This window comes from Papio anubis, chromosome 1 (genome assembly GCF_008728515.1).
Source record: "Papio anubis isolate 15944 chromosome 1, Panubis1.0, whole genome shotgun sequence".
NCBI lineage: Eukaryota > Metazoa > Chordata > Mammalia > Primates > Cercopithecidae > Papio > Papio anubis.
The window spans coordinates 11,899,790-11,908,254 of record NC_044976.1 but is presented as its reverse complement, the minus strand read 5'-3'; positions in this window follow the sequence as shown (position 1 = coordinate 11,908,254).

The following is an 8,465-nucleotide window of genomic DNA, read 5'->3' as shown; positions in this document are numbered from 1 at the left end:
CTGAGGCAGGAGAATCGCTTGAGCATGGAAGGTGGAGGTTGCAGTGAGCTGAGATGGTGTCATTGCATTCCAGCCTGGGCCATGGAGTGAGACTTTGTCTCAAAAAAAAAAAAGAAGAAAAAAAAAGAAATTCACTTCTTTGCTCTTTAATAAATTTTGGGTTCTCTTTGTTCCTACCCAACCTTACCCTAACTTACACATATTAATGCTTTGTGACAACTGAGACTCGGTCTTTTTCCTTCATTGCCGTGTTTCTAGTGCCTAGAATAATATCTGGCTCATAGTAGGTGCTTAAACTAATATTGGCACATAAATGAATGGAGTCAGAATTCTTGTGTTTGAATCACTGACAAGCCATGTGGCCTCAACCCTGTGGATCTCAGCTTCCTCACCAGTAAAATGGTAAAAATTGGATCTACCCTTTGGATTATTGAGGAGATTAAGATAATATATTTAAAGCTCATAGAGAAATGCCTGACATATATGTGCTCAGTACTAGAGATTATTATTATCACTATCATTATTATTATTACTTTGAGACGGAGTCTCGCTCTGTCACCCAGGCTGGAGTGAAGTGGTGCGATCTTGACTCACCGCAACCTCCGCCTCCTGGGTTCAAGAGATTCTCCTGCCTCAGCCTCCCGAGCAGCTGGGACCACAAGCACCTACCACCACTCCCGGATAATTTTTTTTTTTTTTTTTTTTGCATTTTTAGTAGAGAGGGGATTTCACTATGTTAGCCAGGCTGGTCTCAATCTCTTGACCTCATGATCCGCCCGCCTCGGCCTCCCAAAGTGCTGGAATTACAGGTGCCCCCCATGCCTGGCAGCACTATTCTTATGATTGCATCCATGTCATGTTTTCTCCAGCCTTTGGGATCTTCAGTAACATCAATACTTAACAGTGATTTTATGCTAATTTAGAATAATTTAAAGGGTAGAAGAAGCCATGGCTGCCTGGATGGCAAATGGGTCTCTTCTTTTGCCATTGGCTGGTGTAGGTGGAGTGGCTTTACCTGTCACTTGTTTCAAGAACTCAATGAGATAGCTTTGGGAGCATATGCAAATGTATGCAAATTGCACACAAATTTATATAAAACAGCCTTGTGTGTGTGCCTCCGCAGGTACTAGAGAGAATTCTGGTGGCTTTATACCATTCTACCTTTGGATTATGCCATTTTCTATTCTGCTGTCTCAGCAAGACTTACCTGGAAGGAGGGAGGTGCGTGCACGTGAGTGTGTGCTCACGTCTGCAGGATGGGCCAGGGGAGGGCAGGGGAGGCCAGTCATGACAGCAGAAATACCGCTCAGCAGCCAGTCATGACAGCGGAAATACCGCTCAGCAGCCAGTCATGACAGCGGAAATACTGCTCAGCAATCAGATACGTTTGCTGAGCAGTGTTTTAGCTGTCAAATTTTTATTGATCCAAAATAAAATGTAAAATTCCAGGCTCTGAGGCCCTACCTCTAATCAGTCAGTCCATGCGATCAACAGCCCCCTAATAACCTCCCATCATTAGATAACCCTATGCGGTAGGCCCCAAGGGCAGCAAAAGGAGTACAGGAAACTTGCCTTTGGGTTTGAAATGTCAGGTATCCTTAGGGCTACTCAGCTGCCAAAGGGTGAGTAACCAGCCACCCACTAGCGGTTTTTGTAAAATGGGCACAAAGATGCGGGCCGACCAGCCCCCGACACAGCTGCTCTGAGGCTCACTTGAGAGCATGGGTGTGAGGGGTCTCTGCAGTGTTGCATATGGCTGTGACAGTGCTCAGGTCACCATCGTTATTATCAGGAGGGGAGATCATGAGCAAGGAGGGGAAGTCCCAAGGCCACCTTCTGCGGTATTTGCGGGGTTAAACAGATCATCACAGCAGCAGCATCACAGAGACCTGCGCCTCCAGAGCCTTCCAAGGCAATCCTGACCTCAAATGCTTTGTCTACCAATCATTCCACATGGCAGAAGCATTTGCTTGTCACGCATGCGCTCATTCATTCATTTGGCAAAGATGCCTTGAGCACCTGCCCTGTGTGGTGTCCTATGCTGGGTTCCCGGATATAAACACGGAGAAGACATAGTCTTTGTTCAGGAGGACCTGTTCTTTCTCATACTAGAGCCGAGTAATAATCCAGGAAAGGACAGAAATATGTTATCAATAGATACCACACTGCATACAAGGGACAGTAACACAACGGAGGAAAGATACAAGGGAGGAAGCAATTTGGCTGTACCTGGGAAGGTCAAGGCCTTACGGAGGAATGCAAGGCATTTTTGAGAGTGAGCAGGGGCCTGCCAAGTGGACTGGCAGGGAACCCTGTGTGCCGGGGTAGAGAAGCATGAAGCTGCATGGCCGTATGCTCCGAGATCTGATTCGGAAAATACGGTCTGCTATGTCAAGATGTGGCTTTCTCCAATCATCCTGGCCCAGACATCCCTGACTCCTCCAAATGCCTGTGACATTTATTAACCCACAGTACTTGTTTGGCAGTTACTGTACAGAACAAGTCCTTGCTGTGCGTGGCCTGTCTCTTCAAGGAGGTTGTGAGTCACCTGAGAACTGAGGCTGTCTACTCTATCTTTGTCTCCTGGGGACCCAGTTGAATGCCTTCCTTTGGAATATTAAGAAGGCAAGAGAAGGTTTTTTGCTGGAGGTATCCAAATGGATGAGAATGTTCCCACCTTCAGATGGTACTAGGTATTGAGAATCCCACAGGTGCTATGCCAAATGCTAATTTGTCTATTATCTCATTGAATCTTCACAATAACCCTATGAGGTAGATACGGTGAGTCCCCGTTTTACAGATGAAAGGTTTATGGCGATGACTTCACTTGCAGAAGAACAGCAGCTCAGAAAGGATGGAACCGGGATCTGAATACGGGCTAACTGGCTCAAGGGCCAATGTTTTTAGCTCTGACTCTACCCAAATGTACAGCTTCTATTTTGATATACTTAATAACACTATATGAATTCGAGTTTTAGAGACCAAAACCTAAGTTCCAACTCTAATAAAACAGTGGTTATTTCTTCTTGTGACTGCCTCTTGAGCCCTGAGCTCCTTGAGCATGAGGCTACACCTGTGCCCTCTCTGTGCTCCATACCTAGCACAGCACTTATTCTCCTGGAATAGAGAATAAAGGGGACCAGGGAATTGTTCAGGGTAATTCTAGAAGGACTTCCTGGAGGAGGCCAAATTTCCTTAAGCAAACTGGGAACATGGTGAGAGGCAAGCCAGGAAGAGGGTATGCATAAAGGCGCAAAGGTGGACGTGATGACATCATTGATGGGGTGCCGCATGCTTTTGATGAAGAGGAACTAGATATGTGTTTGGGGGAGCCCCAAACTCCCAGGCTACTTCAGGGGTACAGTTGGAGTGCTTTGTGTTCCCCATGCAAATCTCGTTCCTTCCAGGGGAAAGAAACCAAGGCCGTCTTTGGAGGGATGAAGTTCCTTGCTCTACCAGAAATGATGAATGAGCTTCTCTAGGTGAGATGCTGCTGAGAAACTGGTAGCCTAGTTGACAGGCATCATTTACAGGTGACAATTAGTTAATTAATCAATTCTTGAGTGTTCTGGGGCTGATTCTAGGAACTGGGATGAAGCATTGAGCCTGATCTGGCACAGTGGTTCACATCTGTAATCTCAGTACTTTGGGAGACTGAGGCAGGAGGATAACTTGAGCCCAGGAGTTTGAGACCAGCCTGGGCAACATAGTGAGACCCCCATCTCTACAAAAAGTAAAAAAAAAAAACAAACAAAAACTAGCCAGGTGTGATAGCATGTGCCTGTAGTACCAGCTACTTGGAAGGCTGAGGTGGGAGGATCTCTTGAGCCTGGGAGGTTGGGACTGCAGTGAGCCATGACTGCCCCACTGCACTTCAGTCTGGGTGATAGAGTAAGAACCTATCTAAATAAATAAAATAAATACATAAATAAATAAAAAGAAAAGATAAAAAGATTGGCCCTTATAAATGTTCCATTTTAGTGGTGGAAGGTCGTGTGAATAAGTAATCAAACCAGCAAGCTGGGTAATGCCAGGGAGTAATAAACATGTTGAAGCCAGGAAAAGAAGGGAAGCAACTTAGGGAGACAAGGGAGAGTGACTGGAGAAAGATAGGAGTGAATGCCAGTTTGGGGAGGTGACATTTGGGCTGAGAACGCCCAAATGACCAAATGGCACCAACCATGCCAGGAGCTGGGAAGGAAGCACTGCCAGTGGAGGGCACAGCAAAGGGCAAAGGTCTGGTGGTGGAAACAAACATGAGGAATTAGGTGTATGAAAAGCCTAGAGTGTGGTGAACCAAGAGAAGAGGGGTCCCAAATCAGGGGGTTAGGGGAAGGAACATGGAGCCAGGTCATGCAGGATCTGGTGGGCTCTTGTTCCAAGCTCCTTTAGTGTATCAGTTAGCTATTGCCGTGTAACAAATTACCCTTTTTTAGCAGTTTCATACAAAACACATTTCAAAGCTCACTGTTTCAGGAGTCTGGGCAGGCTTTCTCTGGGTCCTCTCCTTCAGGGAGTGTCACAGGTCGCAGTCAAGGTATAGGCTGGGCTGTAGTCTGGGTTCAACTGGGGAAGGCCCCACTTCAAGCTCCGGTGGTTGTTGGCAGGATTCAGCTTCTCAGGGGGCTGTCGATCTGAGCACCCCCAACCCTGTTCCTCACCATGAGGGTCTCTCCAACAGAATAGCTTTCCTCATCAAACTGTGCAGGAGACAAATTGTTCAGGGAGATCACATAGTCTGCCGGCAAGACAGAACCTGAACACAGAACTGAGCTGCATTGCCTCTGCCATATTCTATTTGTTAGAAGCAAGTCATAGGTCCTATCTCCATTCAAGGAATAGCTGGCGGTGGGGATCATTGGGGGTCATCTTAGAAGGCTGCCTGCCACTCACAGGAAGTCACTGGAGGTGTCTAAGAAGGGAGGTGACTTGATCTGATGTGTATTTTCAAAGGGTCACTTTGGCTTCCTTAAATATTGTGTGGGTGGGGGATGGGCAAGAGTGGGAGCCAGCTGGCCAGCCAGGGGCTGCTGTAAAAGATGATGCCGGTTTGGGCTCAGGAGGTAGTGGTGGAGATGCAGAGAAGCAGAGCCAAGGGGGTTTGCCAGTGGATCCAGAGAGGGTCACGTAACGAGGAACTGGGGATGACTCCCCGGCTTCCCAGGGCTTGCAACTCCTACCTATAGGAGGATGGCACTGTGGATTCTTGTTTTTCTCCTCCTGGGACAGGGCGAAACTCTCTCCACCCTTCTTCAACCCTACTCAAGGTCACACATTTTCTGGATGGCCGGCCAGCATTAGGAGCCCCGGTCGTGAGCAGAGAACAGATGTCTCCTTGTGCCAGGCTGAGGGACTGACCCTGTGTCCTCCGTCTCATTAGCCTGCCCATGCTCAGACCAACCAAGCCAGCAGGCCAGAGGGAGGGAAGCCGCTCCCCTGTAACTGTGATCACAGAGTCAGCCAGAGCTGGAGAGGGCTCGGGGGTGTAGGGGTGTGTGTCTGTCTCAAATGGGTTACACTTGGAGCAGAGAGTGGTTCAGGGCAGGGAGAGTTACTACAACTGACCCTAAAATGTTAGGGCATCACTAGTTAGTATATTCCAGAGAAATAAACACGTAAGTTCTTTATCTGAAGAATATCTGTCTACATGAAACCTTTATTTGCTCCATGTGGATAAATAGATCATCATGCAGTTACCATTTATTGTGTTTCCACTACGTGTCAGTTTCACTGCTAAGCCCTTGACAGACACCTCATTTCATCCTCATAACAACCCAGTGAAGTAGACATTAGTATTATCCCATTTCCTAGATGGGAAAACTGAGGCTTAGAAAAGTTAAGTAACTTGCCCAAGATCTGTCTAATTTCAAACCCATGTGCCCAACGGCCACCACCATCCTGGCTCCCATTTACGCTGGTGGAAGATTCATTTCCTGCTGCCAGAGGCGAAACCAAAGGCGGGAGTTTTTCTTCTAAAACGTGGGTCCAGGCTTGCTCCAGAGAGTAAACTGCGTTGAGAGAAGCGCTCAGTTTTGAGCAGTGCAGGCAGCAGGTGGTGCCCCCTAGCGGTGGTAGCTAAAAAGGGCAGCGGCCGTACGACCGGAACACAGAGTTGGAGTTGCTTGGGTTCAGCCAGTTAACAGGCTGGTGACAAAGACACAGCTGTGTCCGTGGAGCAGGGAGCCTGTTCCGTCGAGGCAGGCTGCCCCAAGTCAAGGGCTAGAGCGTGTCTCCTTTCCTGGGGCCCATGGGATGTCGTCACGCTCCCTGGCCAGGTCAGCCAGGTGCTGCTCAGAGGTGAAACATGCCAGTAACGCAAATGACGTCACCAAACACCAGCCATACTCTTATCATTCAAACCTGGTATTTGCACTTCAACTTCTACACATAAAATACTGGCAGCATCTTGTTTATAACTCGAGGCATAGGATTTTGGCTAATATAAATGTCAGTCTGGTGACCAAAGGGGGATATTCTTATTATTGAATTTTTCTTGCTTACAGCAACCGGGCATCGCAGGGTGGGGTTTCCTGGGTACCGCCTTGCACATAGCTTCCCAAGGCCCAACCTCATGGGGAATTGGACAAGGATGGAGAGTGAGACATGACGTGCTCTGTAGCTCAGAGAACACAGAGAGGAGTGAGGATTCCCCGGGGGGGGGTTGGGGAAGGCATGACATCAGGTTTTTAAATCATAGGGATACCTTGGGTATTTGCCACACTCCTGCTTTGAGCCTGTTGAATAGGAATTACAAGGTGTGCTGACTCTGAGAATACATACGGAAACAGAGCTGACAAGCGGAATCTCCCAAGCTTCCTCTCTGTTACCTGCAATGTTTGTTACCTGCAGTGTTGGCTGTCAAGGATAAGAGACTCCCTTCCTGGGGAGGGGGTGAGTGGGTGAATTGGTGAGCGGCGCAGGTGAGGACTCGGAATGCCTGTGTTCTATTTCCAGCGCCTGTCACTGACTCATATTGTGACCTTGCTGAGGTCATGGCTCTGTTTTATTTGTCGGGGGAAAAAATTAGAGGTGGCGAAGCTTGCATTTCCCCCAAGGGATGAGAGCTCGGGAATCTGAGATACCTCCCTGCTCCCCACAAAGCCCAACCACGTCTAGTTCTGCTGATATTAATGAAAAGAATGCTTACATTTGGATCCAAGGAACTTTGGGGGACACTCGTGGAAACAAGTCGTTCCTGCCATGGCAAGATTTGTGGCCACTTTTATCTGCAATATTTCTCCAGAGACCTTTCAAATCATGTTCCCATACAAATACTTCTCCATGTGGCCGTCACGTTGTCTGTGGAAAGGAAGAAGAAAGGTATTTTTTCCTTAGTTTCAGGATGAGGAAATCAAGGCTAGGAGTGGTATTTCTCAACAGGTTTGTTACCAAGAGCCCCTCTTAATATTTTACTACCATGCATTCCCCTGTTTTGCAAGCCGTTGTCAACTAAATACTTGCATTTATTAAGTAGAAACTCATCTTTGTTTTTCTTTTTCTTTTTTTTTTTTTGAGACGGAGTCTCGCTCTGTCGCCCAGGCTGGAGTGCAGTGGCCGGATCTCAGCTCACTGCAAGCTCCGCCTCCCGGGTTCACATCATTCTCCTGCCTCAGCCTCCCGAGTAGCTGGGACTACAGGCGCCCGCCACCTCGCCCGGCTAGTTTTTTTTTGTATTTTTTAGTAGACACGGGGTTTCACCGTGTTAGCCAGGGTGGTCTCGATCTCCTGACCTCATGATCCACCCGTCTCAGCCTCCCAAAGTGCTGAGATTACAGGCTTGAGCCACCGCGCGCGGCCATCTTTGTTTTTCTTAAAGTCACCTATGAATGCCAGTTCTGCACAAAAGGACTAGCGTTACCATTAAGTTCACTGCCAAGAATTGCAGAATTTAATGCGGGAGACCTCCTCAAAGATAAAGGCCTAATTTTCACCAGACTTTTTTAAATTTTGAAAAGACCTCCTCTTCATAGTATCTGGGGACCCGGGCTGAGAAGTCCCCAGAGAGATCAAGTGGCTTGTGAAAGATTCTGTGGCTAACGGTGGGGCCAGGACCAGACCCAGGGTCTTGATTTATATAGGCCAGTGCTCCAGCCAACCAGACCACTTGGCAGAGAGGGCTTGTGTACACACTCAGACATACAGATACATGGCATGCACATGCAAGATGGCAGCCCAGCCAAATGCGGGTGTCATGAAACAATGATGCTAAGGGCTCAAACCAGTAATAGGTTCCCCTCAGTACAGGAGGGAGCAGCCAAAGCCAAGCCTGAGATTGGCAGAGTGCAACAGTTCGGTTCAGGCTGCTTTTGCAGAGTTGCAAGGGTGGGAGATGTGTTTATTCTGCCACCTGCCTGCACTTTGTGTGACTCTTCTGTAATTTATGCATCATTTATGTAGGCAGAAGCATTTTCATCCACTCTGGGAGCATTCAGACCACTCCCCCGGGCACCTGCCTCTTTAAGAGC